The sequence below is a fragment of the Gossypium hirsutum genome, chromosome A08 (assembly GCF_007990345.1).
Source record: "Gossypium hirsutum isolate 1008001.06 chromosome A08, Gossypium_hirsutum_v2.1, whole genome shotgun sequence".
Classification (NCBI taxonomy): Eukaryota; Viridiplantae; Streptophyta; class Magnoliopsida; order Malvales; family Malvaceae; genus Gossypium; species Gossypium hirsutum.
In genome coordinates, this window is record NC_053431.1 from 21,336,812 (window position 1) to 21,352,088 (window position 15,277).

The following is a 15,277-nucleotide window of genomic DNA, read 5'->3' on the forward strand; positions in this document are numbered from 1 at the left end:
TCAGTGTGTGAATACACACCTGTTATGGAGTTGCAACCGAACCACTTTTGAATCGAGAACCTATGATCAACCACAACCCCTCTCCATCAGTCATATTTACGATTAATCTAAAAACCAAAGCATCGCAAAAACTTTAACTGAATCATCGCTACTTACCAAACGAACTATTGTAGAGCCCTTTCGCTCCTAAAATCCACGTATCTTTCCAAAGCTTCAACCTTCACATGAAAACTCAACCAATTCATCAAACTCCATAATGCCACATAACCATGTCTAGGATTTAAAGTACTTACCAATAAAGAAGGTCGCTTGTAGGGACGGAGTAATGGCTTAGCACCTTGATTACAGAAGTTGAGTCCCTAACAATAATCACATGAAAAGGGAGTTAAAAAGGTGTTAGATGATTACCACTCCAAGGTAGGAAAAAGAGAAAGCAGTCATTAGGCCTAAGAGATACCAAATTTCGAACCTTTGAGAAGAAACCAGATGAGATTCAGCTAGTGGAAACACACCGTAGAACACTTACCCAAAAGTTAAGGAATTTCGGCAGCACTTCAGCAAGATTCGGCCAAAAGAAAGATAGGAAGACAAAGGAGAAAATAATTTGGCTTTTACAATTTCGGCTACCCAAAGACAGAGGGTATTTAGTTTGGAGAACAGAGAGAAGAAGTTCCAATACTTAGGGTATTCGACCAACAAAGAAAAAGGGAGAATGATTCGGCTTGACAAAGAATAGTGAAAGGAGGAATGAAATCGAAATAAAAGGAGTATTCAACTTTTGAGAAGAGGGGACAAAGAAGAAGGAAAGATGAAGAGTAAAATGTCACTGAGGTATTCGGACAAAGAAAATAAACAAAAGGCTGAGAGGTTTTCAGGAGTCTTCGATTAGAGCCAAAACAAAACAAAAGAAGTATAATTGCCAACCCGAAGTATTGAGACGAAAATGACCTATGATTAGCTAACACCAAAATGACACCCCAAAAGCCTATAGCCGAATTTTCATGACCAAAACACTTTACAAATTCCTTCAGCCTTCAACACATTAAACATCTCTCCGACACCTACACAACCAAAACATTAAGTGCTAGAGTTCAAACTCGGCAAGACTCTCTTCCAAATTCAAATCTTCCTCGATTTTCTCCTTAAATTTCTCCCATCTCTTCAAATTCAGCTAACAACAAGCCCAACCAAATCTATTCAAACCCTTGGTGTTTCGGTCAAACACAACTTCCTCCCAAAGCCACCGGTAAAAATAATCCTTACTTGCACAAGCAGGTATTCGAACCACAGACCACTAGCATATACAACACGCCACTTAGCACTAGATCAGTAGGCTTTTTTTTTGTATAACACTTTACTAAATTTTATTTATAACCCTACTGACCAAAGATAGGGGTTTTATCCTTAAAAACCAAAATTTTATGGAAGCTAGGAATTAAACTCGTGACTTCCCAAACACTTCCTGAGCCCACAACCACTAAGCCAAACACTCCATTGTGCCACTTTCTTGCACAATTAAATATTTATGTACAGTCTCCTAACTACACCTCTGCTCAAAACCTACTACTTCTAGGCCCAAATTTGAAGCGTTACAGCTCTACCCCCTTAAATAAATTTCGTCCTCGAAATTTCCAACTACCCAATAGTTGTGCCACTCAGGTTACACCACTACGCTTCTGCTACGTACTCTAGTTCTAATTTCAAAATAGATAAATTGTACACTATTGATAAAGTACGTACCAGTATTCACATCTGGAGCATCTTCGTCCTTTTGGTGGCGTGCTGCATAGACCAAAGTTGGTTGCCTCCCTTCAGTATGATCAGCACCTCTTTCTGGTGCTCCACGATCCAACCTGTTTCCACCCCTAGCCTGACATGGCCTTTAAGTGGCTACTGCCCACCCTCGGTGGCTGTACATTACCTCTACCAAAGACTTGCCTCTAATCCGGTCTTTTGGGACACTCTCTAAGACGATGCTCCATGGTACCACAACTCAGACAGGCTCCTGTTCTCCTCTAGCACTCTCTTGCATGACTTTTTCCACAAATATCGCAAGGTGATAACCTAATAGTAGCAACAGGGGGCCCCGTTCTGACCGGCCCATCCACTCTGGCCCTTCTATTAGGCCTCTGATCGTAATTGAAGGGCTCAAAATCCCTTTTATTTCTGCCCCTTTCTCTTTTCCGGTTTAGGTGCTCAGTGCGCTTTACATCTCCAGCGATTTTTTCCTTCTCTATCAATGTTGCGAAATCCTGCTCCCTTTGAGGAGCAATCAATATCTGAAGACTATCTCTGAGGCCGTCTTGGAACCGAACACAACGTTCATAATCTTTTTCCACTATTCCTTTAGCATACCAACTGAGTCGTAAGAACTCTGCCTCGTACTCCGCCACAGATCGGTCTCCCTGAGTCAAGTTCAAGAATTCCTTCCTCCGGGCATCCACGTAGCTTGCGCCCACGTATTTCACTTGAAACACTAATTTGAATAACTCCCAAGTTATCTAGTCAGGCTGAGTGCCCTCTTTCACAGTAAGCCACCACTGGTAAGCTTCCTCTCGCAGCAGCGACACTGCTTCTTTCAGGTTTTGCTCGAAAGTGCAATCCAGGTCGTCCATTATCCTTTCAGTGGCCTCCAACCAATATTTGACCACATTCGGTGCTACTCCTGCGATACCCTTGAAGATCTCGGCTCCATTCAACCGGAGTCTCTTAGAAATTGACACTCCGCTCCCAATACCAATGTCGGGCCCAGCGACCCTTTCTAGAATCTTTAACATTGCTTGGGACAATGCATCGTCCCCAGCTACTCAATCATACAACCCTGTCTCGGGTATTAGTAAAGTCAGAGCTTCTCTCGCCTCTACGTTGGGCATCTGATTTGATGCTAATCCAAACCTAGCACTTCCACGGCCTCTGCCGCGGCCTCTTGCACACCTTCTAGTGCTCATTGTCACTTCGTGTATAATCCGGTTAAGAAATTTTATGCAATCTAGCTCAAAGTTTCAGTAATTAAGCAAATGTTTTATGACAGTAGTAGTTAAGAGTTGTTTTCACAATCGCAGGCTCGCTACAGTTTTAGCTTCCTATAGTTTTCCAGTTTACTCTAGCTAAAGAGTCTCAATATAGTCTATCATCTAAAGTAAGCCGAGTAACTATCTATAGTATAATAGTTTAAAATAGATTTCAGTATCAAGAGAACTTACTTGGTTTGACACCGAAGACTCGGTGAATCATACAATAAAAATCCTTTAAAATGCTTCGGAATCGTTTGTAAATAACATTAAAATCCAAAAAATAAGGCCCATTTCCCAACTGAGTTTTGCAACTTGACTCTGATACCACTAAATATAACACCCCAAACCCGGCCTAGACGTTATGACCGAATCTGGCATGTCACATTAAAATACTTTTTCAAAAAACTTTGTCTCATTAATAAATCTTGCTTGAAAGAGAAAAGCCCCTTTTCTTAATTCTAAAGTCAACTTAATTATTTCTTAACCATTTTAAACCAGCCTTACTTTTAAAAACATATTTGTTGTGGAAGAATTTCAACAATGTTGCGAAAACATGAAGTTATGAAAACATATATCATTTTGGAAAACCGCGCTATACTTTTAACACAAATAAATCATAATAGTAAAAAACCCCCAAATTAAAAGCTAGAAAATTAGAGAAAAGGCCTTATTACATCGAAAACCCAAAGAGAAAGTAATTTAGGTAATGAAAAAGAAAATACGAATATTTAAAGTTTTTCGTAGTATGGCCACCTCCGAGTCCTCCCATACGTCGAATCTCCTACTGAGGATTACCTGAAAATTTTAAAAGAGGGGGTGAGTTTAGGAAAACTCAGTGTGTACAACCCTCATCGATAATATAGCATGCTTCACATCAATTTGGGCCTAAGCCCATTACAATAATGGTGGCATTTGGGGCCTGAGACCATAGTAGCCTCAATTGGGCCTGAGCCCATGTCACAAAATAAAATCAGATTATGAAATACACAAATACCCAACCAACCTTGCACTTCGTATCCCGTCCAACCCTACACTAGTATGGGGATTTAATCGACCCACCCATCCCTACACTCCTAATGCAGCACCGGTTGCGGCACTAACCAATTTCGCAGTAGAGCTGCTAATCACATAATTGCTTGAAGTTGTCAGTGGATCCACAGTCGTCAAGCGACCAAGCGACCTTAACAAATCATATACTTCCTCCAAATCAATGATCCCGTCCCCCATGTAGCATAATATCACATGAATGAAAACATATCATAAATGGCATACAATAACAATCATATAACATGTAGGGGCATTTTAGTCATTTTGCCCTTTGGGGCATAACAGTAATTTTGTAAATTAGGATCTAAGTACACTTACTGACCCATCAGAAGGTTTACATTCGTCTTGCATGACTCGTGCAACCGTTAGCAAACAAACAGAGCGATTGGGCCCAAAGCCCATTTAAGCAGCCCATAGGCCCACACAACCCATTCGCCCACCAAGCCCGATTTCGATCCAAGCCATGTGAGTGACACGATCGGTCCAACGTTTTCCCACCTATTGGTGAGCTTTACACATCTAGGGCCTATAGGCCCATTGGGCCTATATGGCCCAACATGGCCTATTTATAGCCACAGCCTAAGAGTTCACTCATGGTGGCCTCTACCATCGCATCAGATTTGCCACACGTGCGTTCGCGTGCTCGTGTAGTAACCGTTTCTATTCTTTTGACTTTTCAGCATTTCAGGATTTGCTATTCTATAGTCTATTCAGTGTGTGAATACACACCTGTTATGGAGTTGCAACCGAACCACTTTTGAATCGAGAACCTATGATCAACCACAACCCCTCTCCATCAGTCATATTTACGATTAATCTAAAAACCAAAGCATCGCAAAAACTTTAACTGAATCATCGTTACTTACCAAACGAACTATTGTAGAGCCCTTTCCAAAGCTTCAACCTTCACATGAAAAACTCAACCAATTCATCAAACTCTATAATGCCACATAACCATGTCTAGGATTTAAAGTACTTACCAATAAAGAAGGTCGCTTGTAGGGACGGAGTAATGGCTTAGCACCTTGATTACAGAAGTTGAGTCCCTAGCAATAATCACATGAAAAGGGAGTTAAAAAGGTGTTAGATGATTACCACTCCAAGGCAGGAAAAAGAGAAAGCAATCATTATGCCTAAGAGATACCAAATTTCGAACCTTTGAGAAGAAACCAGATGTGATTCAGCTAGTGGAAACACACCGTAGAACACTTACCCAAAAGTTAAGGAATTTCGGCAGCATTTCAGCAAGATTCGGCCAAAAGAAAGATAGGAAGACAAAGGAGAAAATAATTTGGCTTTTACAATTTCGGCTACCCAAAGACAGAGGCTATTTAGTTTGGAGAACAGAGAGAAGAAGTTCCAATACTTAGGGTATTCGACCAACAAAGAAAAAGGGAGAATGATTCGGCTTGACAAAGAATAGTGAAAGGAGGAATGAAATCGAAATAAAAGGAGTATTTAAATTTTGAGAAGAGGGGACAAAGAAGAAGGAAAGATGAAGAGTAAAATGTCACTGAGGTATTCGGACAAAGAAAATAAACAAAAGGCTGAGAGGTTTTCAGGAGTCTTCGATTAGAGCCAAAACAAAACAAAAGAAGTATAATTGCCAACCCGAAGTATTGAGACGAAAATGACCTATGATTAGCTAACACCAAAATGACACCCCAAAAGCCTATAGCCGAATTTTCATGACCAAAACACTTTACAAATTCATTCAGCCTTCAACACATTAAACACCTCCCCGACACCTACACAACCAAAACATTAAGTGCTAGAGTTCAAACTCGGTAAGACTCTCTTCCAAATTCAAATCTTCCTCGATTTTCTCCTTAAATTTCTCCCATCCATCTCTTCAAATTCAGCTAACAACAAGCCCAACCAAATCTATTCAAACCCTTGGTGTTTCAGTCAAACACAACTTCCTCCCAAAGCCACCGGCAAAAATAATCCTTACTTGCACAAGCAGGGATTGGAACCTCAGACCACTAGCATATACAACACGCCACTTAGCACTAGATCAGTAGGCTTTTTTTTGTATAACACTTTACTAAATTTTATTTGTAACCCTACTGACCAAAGATAGGGGTTTTATCCTTAAAAACCAAAATTTTATGGAAGCTAGGACTTGAACCCGTGGCTTCCCAAACACTTCTTGAGCCCACAACCACTAAGCCAAACACTCTATTGTGCCACTTTCTTACACAATTAAATATTTATGTGCAATCTCCTAACTGCACCCCTGCTCAAAACCTAAAACTCCTAGGCCCAAATTCAGGGCGTTACACTTACATGAAATCATATAACAATGCCAATGTCCTAAACATGGTTTTACACGTAATCACAATACAATGCCAATGTCCCAGACATGGTCTTACATGTAATCACATCTCGGTAATCCTAATGTCATGACATTTCATCCTATATTATTCCTAAGATTCGTACAGGAATTTCGGATGTCGTAACTTTGTCGATTCTTGCTCGTATTTGCTCGTTCAACATTCGTAACAATTTCATGATAATGAAACATATATAATTCAATTCAATTCAATTCAATAATAAATAAGCATTTATAATAGAATTTAAATACGTTTACTAGCATACGAACTTACCTCGTTCGTTATAATGACGAATTAGGTCGACTAATTTGAGACTTTGTTTTCCCTCGTTCTAAATCCGAATCTCATTTTTCTCAATCTATGTAATAACAAAATTTACTTATTTAATCATTAATTTATTCAATTTAACACAATTTACACATTTTGATAAAATTACACTTTTACCCCTATTATTTTACATTTTTGCAATTTAGTCCTTATCACATAAAGTTGCAAATTCATGCAGTTAAGGACAAACCCATGCTAGCCAAATTTTACCTATACTACTAGCAGCCCATATTTTCCAAATAATCACACTTTCAACCACATAATTTCAATAATTCACAATTTAGTCCAAAATTGACATTTTTGCCAAAATTCACTTTACAAAACTTATCTATCTAACAACAATAATTTATTTTCTATCATTAATTATCAAAATACACACTTAATCAACAATGGTAAAATTCACATACTTTAACAGTTCAAAAATTGGAGATACGGGCTAGCTAGATTAAGCTACAATGATCTCAAAAACGTAGGAATCATAAAAAACGGGATGAAAACCTTACCTTGATAAGCTACCTAAGCTTGGCCGAATGGAAGGTATAACAATGGCTATTTCTTCTTCTTATTTTCGGTGGGGACGAAACATTAAAGATTATAGAAATAAAATTTTATTTTATTTATCTATTATAACTATAATAACCATTTTACTAAACTAACCTTTAACTAACATTAAAAATCCACCTTATACATATCCAAAGTTGTCCACCCATTTTTAAAATGGTATATTTACCATGCAAGTACCCATCATTTCATTTCTTTAGCTAATTAATTCATTTCATTTATAGAATTCAACTTTTACGCTTTATGCGATTTAGTCCTTTTTTACCAAATTAACCACTCAAACAGTAAAATTTCTTTACGAAATTTTTACACGAACATTCTATCATACTGTAAACCTTAATAAAATAATAAAATAAATATTTTAACTTCAGATTGTGGTCTCAAAACCACTGTTCCAATTAACCCTAAAAATAGGTTGTTACAACTCTCCCCCTTTAGGGATTTTTGTCCCCGAAAATCGTACCAGAACATAAATTAGTGATTTTCTTTCACTAGTCTCATCAATTTCTTCACATAGCCTCAGACATCTCAACTTTTCAATCTCACAAGTTAAGATTCTGATCTGTTCTTTGCTATATGTCGTAACAAGTCGAGTTTCTACTTCTGAAAGAGATACTATAGATAAAGGATCTTATTTGTATCATCGTGTTATATATATAAGAAACACATTATGGATCTTCTCAAGTTTTGACGATAATCTCATACAATCTCATTCTCTCAAAAATCTCATATAGCCTGATAAATCACAAACTCAACTTCTCTTTATAGCTAAATCGAGAAATTCTATTCCAACTATAATACTTTCACAAATACTCAGTTTTTTAACTAAAATTCAATGCTTTTACGTATCAAGCCCGCATATGATTTCTGTCAATCTAAAATTGCCTTGTAACAGTTATGAGTTACTTTCAGTTTCTCTTCAATTTCTCTGTTGAAATAAATCCCATGAATCTTTTTCTCACAAATCTTGATCCCATAACAACGGAGTTCGGTAATTGCAATCATTCAATACTTTATATAATGCCATCTTTATACCCATATGATAACTATTAATATGCTCAAACTCAACCAACAGTAATTGTCTTTCTTAATTACTTTCACATACTAAGATACAGTAACAAATCGTATCTTCGAGAATTTGCATCACTTTCCCATATTATCCATCAGTTGAAGAATGAAATGAGGTGTTACAATGCAACTTCATACCCAAAGTTTACAGTAGTTTTCTTCAGAAACTCAATATAACCCTTGGATATTTATCCAAAATAATGGAGACTAACACTCTGAAAATGCTGACAATTTCAGAAGTGTATAACTTAGTTAGTTTATCAATAGAGAAATTATACATATTGATATAAAATTTACAGACTTCTGCAACAATCAACAATAGTTCAGATAACATCTTCCTTCTACAAATTCCAATGAAATTTTATGTCATCTCTACTCAAATAATAATACAGACTGTAACAGTCCCGAAGGTACTTGATAATCAGCTTTAACCTCTATGGGTCATATGTAACAATTGTTACCTAATTTCTAGATTTCTCGAGACACAAACTCTATCTTGAAACAACAAACAATGATCGATTTCAATCTAAAATTTTTTAATCATGAATCAATTTACATTGAACCCCTTTTTAACTTGCAATTCACTGATACATTTATGAACTTCAGAAATTCACTGAATGCTTTTAACACAGCTAATATCTATCCATCATCCATTAAAATCAATCGTATATTCATCGGTCGTAAAGCACACATAGGTTTCCTACTCAGAACATCCGTGACTGTAATCGTTTGCCCTGTATGATAATCAATTTCTAACTTGTAGTCTTTCATCAATTCAAGCCATCTTCGTTGTCATAAATTCAGATCTTTTTGAGTCACTAAATACTTTTAACTCAAGTAATCATTACAATTGTCACATTACCCACCAAATAATCAATGTCACTGACTATTCAACACGAATACATTACCAATCATCTCTAATTCACATGTCGTATAATTCTTTTCATGCAGCTTTAACTTTATGTAAGCATAAGCTATCACTATACATTCTTGTAGTAGAACACATTTCAAACCATTCAATGGCGCATGACTGAAAATCATAAACTCTTTACCTGACTCAAGCTAAACCAGAACTAATGCTTAAGTTAAAAATATCTTCATCTGTTTATAACTTTATTAGCGTATATTTAAACCAAATCAAACTTCACATAAATAAGAACTTCCACAATTGAAATGACTTTAATTTACCATAACATTTCTCAAATAGAATTGTTCTGATAGATATAATTCTATATGATGTCCTCTAGAATTTGAATTCGTCATTCAGACTATTAATCTATTTACCCTTGGACGTTAAAAATTTATTTCCAGCCTTGTGGATAGATTTCGATACAAAAAATTGATTAAACTTTCCAATAGATAACCCAATCAAATTAAACAACCCAATCGATCTTGTTTGCCAAATAATAACTTTTCAAAGAAAACCTTTCTTCTTATTGTCAAGATAATTGAGACATACAATTATCTTAAATTTTCTTCAGAATACTAATCAAATATCTTTAAGGTTGCATAATTCAAATGTAACATAACATCCCGCTTTCAACTCAGTGACATTTATCAAGATTACCTGGGAATGATAACTGATATATAGATTTGAGCTTGATCTTTCACCATTTACACTTTTGCCAATGTCAACCCTCTTTCAAGAAACTAGAAAGGATTATATAATAAAGCTATCACAACTATTAATCATCAAAGCATTGAACTATATTGAAGCCACTTCTATCATATAAAAATCATAATGCCATAATAAGACCAATGTCTGAACCGTATAAATAGATAAAATCCCAATTGTTAATAATGCATTTTGTACACAAAAGAAAATCAAATATGGTTTCCTCAGCAACCAATATAGAAACACAACCTCTATAATCTGATGACGGTACCACTATACTCTCATAATCAAACCAGAAATTATAATCATAATAGATATAATCATCTTGGTTAGAAGAATTTCTCTTGCAATTAATTACATAGAATCATAGTAAAATCGAGATAGCGAAATCTTAAAATGTTGAGCTATACATAATTTTTGGAAATTACAACCCATATAGAATGATAAAGATCCCAATGATATCCTAGAAAATTTCCAGAAGGAAAAACATCACTCATAAATACTGAAATCAACGATAACAGAAGCAATATAACCTTCATGTATATTCAATAGAGCAATAACCAGTAGAAATAGAATATTAACATTATAGGGATTTTACCGTTTACTTTCCTATCAACACAAGAGAATAGAATACCAGAGAAAGATAGAGCAATGCCGATCATAACTCAAACAAACTAATAATGCTTTCGTCTATCAGTATGTTTAGCTAGTGTTCTCATAAATAAGAATTTCATCTAAAAATATATAGCTATGTATACTTCTAAAAGTAACTGTACACATAGAATGCCCAGAAGAAACCATAGTAACTGCCCAACAATAACCACTGTACTCAGCTATCATTTTAATTCAAACATTATTCCACTGTCTAATTCTGTCTCCACTGGTTTCACATTATCTCATCACTATCAAAAATCAATTCAGAAGAACTTCCAGTTAATACGTTCTTTAGACATCATACCTAAATACATTTGTCTCATCTAATTCAACTTCTTCATTAACAGTGACTTTGTACATTACGAATGGCCTTCAACACGATCCTATATCTTTTCTGGTGTTGTCCTTACTTGCTAACTCATTCTCTTATCTGACTACCGTATTAATCTTTCAACCATAGAACTTTGTAATTCCACACTTGTAAGCTTATTCAATCTAATATTATAGATTTCATTATAATACTTTAATGGTAAGGGGGTGAAGGTCGTAAAGCCTGAAATTTAACTCTCACATATACATGCACATAACATAACATTTATAGTTAACATACTATTACAATCTATCATTCGTACCTTTATGGGTTTCGATTCATCACATTCACATCTTTACTCAATATTGGACTATCACATTCATTACTATAGGAATTAGCTCGGTTGGAAAGTATATCTGTTTAATTAAAATAATTTTCGTCAAAGTTGGGTGATATCACACTATCACAGGTTCTATATGGCATGTATAGCTAGACTCACATATGCTACGTTAGTCCTAAAATCGACTAAACCATAGCTCTGATACCAATAAATGTAACACCCTTAACCTGTATCCATCGTCAGAATAGGGTTAGGAGGCATTACCGAACAAATCACATCAATATTACATACTTTAAACATTCATGGCCATAATTATAAAAACATAATCATATTATCCCTTACAAGACTCTTCAAAGTGTCAGAACATGCTTAAAAGTGGTTCAGGACTAAATCGATAACATTTGCAAACTTTGGGAAACTTATAAAATTTTCAAACATTCTAGGGTCACACGCTCATGTGAACATTCTATCATACTATAAACCTTAATAAAATAATAAAATAAATATTTTGACTTCGAATTGTGGTCCCAAAACCACTGTACTGATTAACCCTAAAAATGGACTGTTACACTTATGCTAAGCTAATATGATGATTTGTGATATGATTATGTTAGAATATGACTTGTGATTTGCTAGTTTTATGCACACAAATGAGATTACAGTGATTGTGGCTTAATAAGCATTGTGATAGCACTTGAAAGTGCTTTATATGAAAATGTGATAGTGATGTGATCATGAATAACATGATATGTGAAAAGGTGCATAAATTAGTAAATAAATGTGTAAATGGATATGTTGGCCTTGTAATACTTTGAAATTATTTGATATAGTTAGAATGCCATAGGATTTAAGTACTCATATATGTGTGTTTTTTATACGTCGTAATTCGGTGTAGCAGGTTAAACTAATTATCGTACTTTAGGAGTTTGAAAGCAAATATTTCCAGTAGATTTGAATTATGTTCTCTTAAGTTTTAATAAGTTAATAAAATGTGTAAATTGAGTCTTTTATTGACCTTAGGGGTCGAATGAGGCCTAAGGGTGAGTTAATACACTTTGTGAGTGTGCAAGAGACCTTTAGAAGGCATATTAAGCTGATACTGATCACTACAGCACAACACGGGATGTCCTATGTTGCAACATAAGGAGTATAATGGAGAAATCTCAAAACTACCTTCAATGTCACGGCACAGCCTGAGGGTGTTGTGACATACCCTTGAAGATACCTCAAGAGGAGTATATTAACTGCTATGTCTGACATAGGTCCTGGTCTATCACGACATCGACTTAAGAATAAAAATTAAATATGAAACAGAGGAGTTTTGGCCTACACAATCAAAATTAAATCTTGAGAATGTTAGCTAACCTAGGGTTGAGGATGATGACCATTTGAAATCTATAAATAGGCTTCTTTGGCTCATATTATAGACTTCATGCAGACTTCATGCAATTAGCCTAGATTATCTCTTTTAAATTTAGCTTAGTTTTTCTTTCTTAGGTTTTTAGAATTTATTTTCAGTTATTCTTTGTGTTCAAGATATTTGATTTTTGGAGGTTGTCAAACTCTATGGATTCATTCCCATCTTTAATACAAATCATATGTTTTCTTAAACTCTAAAATTTAATCCATTTATCATGTTCTCTCTTTTCATTTGTTCCATATTGTCTATAAAAGCCATGAGGAACTAATCCACCTATGAGGGATTAGTGAGTGGAGATATGATCTATTAACAATTTTGTAGGGTTACTTAACGGATCAACTGTTTAGGAAAGGAAGAATGTGAAACAAACCTAGGCCTGTAACCCTGGGAAGTCATCAAAGTGAGAATTAACCCAAAATTGGTATGGCCCATCCGTGAACACCTTTACCCCAAGCTAGTCTAGACTGTGAGGTCAGAAGATAAGTAGTTCTTGCTGACTCATTATGTTAATGGAAGATCGAAAGATCTTGCTAGGGTAGCGACTAGTGGATTGGCAAGGAACCTGAAATGACAGTTGATGGGGATTACCGAAGTGAGCTAATCACCCATAATCAATATTTGATTCATTATATTCTTCTGTCTCTTGAACTTTTATTTTATTTTATTTATGTTATTTTATTTTATTGTTATAAAAACCCAGAAAAAAATCCCTTTATTATGTTCTTGTACTATAACTGATTAAAAGTACTAATTAGATCTTTTAGTGTTTAAGTTAGAATTGATCTAGCACTCGCCTCCCTTGGGTACTATCCTCGGAGTACTTACTTACTCTGTTGTAAAAATTATATTACAATGCGACCCGTATAGTTGTAGATACCACCTTGTATTTTATATCTTATTGCAATATTCAGACTTTGGACGTTAGTAAGTTCGGAGGTGGTCAAGTTATTGGCGTAGTTGCTGGGGAGGCAATGTCACTAGATTGATTTTAAGTTTTGCATTTTACAAGAATAATTAAGAAATTTGTAGGTTATAGCTATGACTTTCAATTTGTTTTTATTAACATTTCTAACATTTGTTCATTTTTTCTTGTGAACTTTAGACACTATCAACCAAATAATTAGTTAGCATAAAGCCATGGATAACTTTGATTATATGTGGTCCGATGAAAACTTTGATTATGATGAAGATATTTATAAAGAAGGAGTCTATGAAGATTTGGAGATACAAGAGAACCAACGATTACTAATGCTTGAATTAAGTCAACTCCAAGGAGAAACCCAGTTCTTTCCCAAGACAATAACAACAATAATGATATGCCATTAGAAAGGTACCAAAAGGTGCTATGTTCGAAGTTGAGTAGAAAGGAGAACATTATCATAGACGCTTGTAAAGAAGGAGAACTTTCAAACTGTTATCCATCTCAATAGATAAAATAATATTCAAACGAATCAAATGCAACTTCAGAAAGAGAAGATATAGAGCTAGTGGAGGAAATGGATAGCAAATTGAAGAATCAAATAGACATAGAACTCATCGTCCCAGAAATCTTGGGTAATTTTAACAAAGCTGAACTACAAGAACAATATAATATAGACCCATCAACAGAGACTATGATAGTTAGGACTGAGTTTATAGAATAATGTCTGCCGACTAAAAAATTCACAGAACAAAAAAAGAGAAACCAGTAGTCCCGGATGATAAGCCTGAATTGATTAATGTTATTATAACGAATTATGATTAATGTTATAGCAAAACCAAGTTAAGTACATAGTGGTAAATTAAAGTAGTAAGGATGTGTGCAAAATGTATGTTGACTAATACTAAAAAATGCTAAGGCAAAGTAAGAGTAAAAATACAATTGCAATTATGAGAATAATTACATAAATAATCTATGAGCGAATAAATAAATAACTAAGAATACTATGGAAAAGATACTATGACAAATGATTAAGGGTCTACGATGTTGATTTGGAAATTACTAAGAATCTACCTTTACTTTTAGTAGTACCTTAGCAAAATCATACTCAATCTATTGCTCAAAAGAGACTTAAAGTGACCTGCTTCTTTTGAGAGCTAGATCTCAAGTTACTCGAGCCGTGTCTATAGGCCTTAACACGATACCCTGCACTGTTTTGTCTTTATTCTATACAAACACTACTCTATGTCTAGAGTCTGTTGCAAGTACTCAGTCGAATACTCGCTTATATCATTCAATTCCAGTCCAACTAATCTAACCTTTTCAGAATTAGATTCAGTTTATGGGCATACTACACACTCATCTATGTCTAGAGAATGTGAAATGCCTCCATACCCGAGACCGTCACCGGAGTCGAGTACGAGGTGTTACTAAACTTAATTCATTAATTAAACAGCTCAAACAACTTATTTTTAATATTTCTAGACAAGCTGGCCAACTGCATCACAGTTGCTTAAAAATTCATATCTCAAGTTTCGAAACTCGAAATTAAGATCCGTAAATTTTCCTTGAAACTAGACTCATATATCTATCTACTAATTTTTTTCTAGAATTTTTGGTCAAGCCAATTAGTACAATTTATTAGTTAAAGTCTCCCCTATTTCAG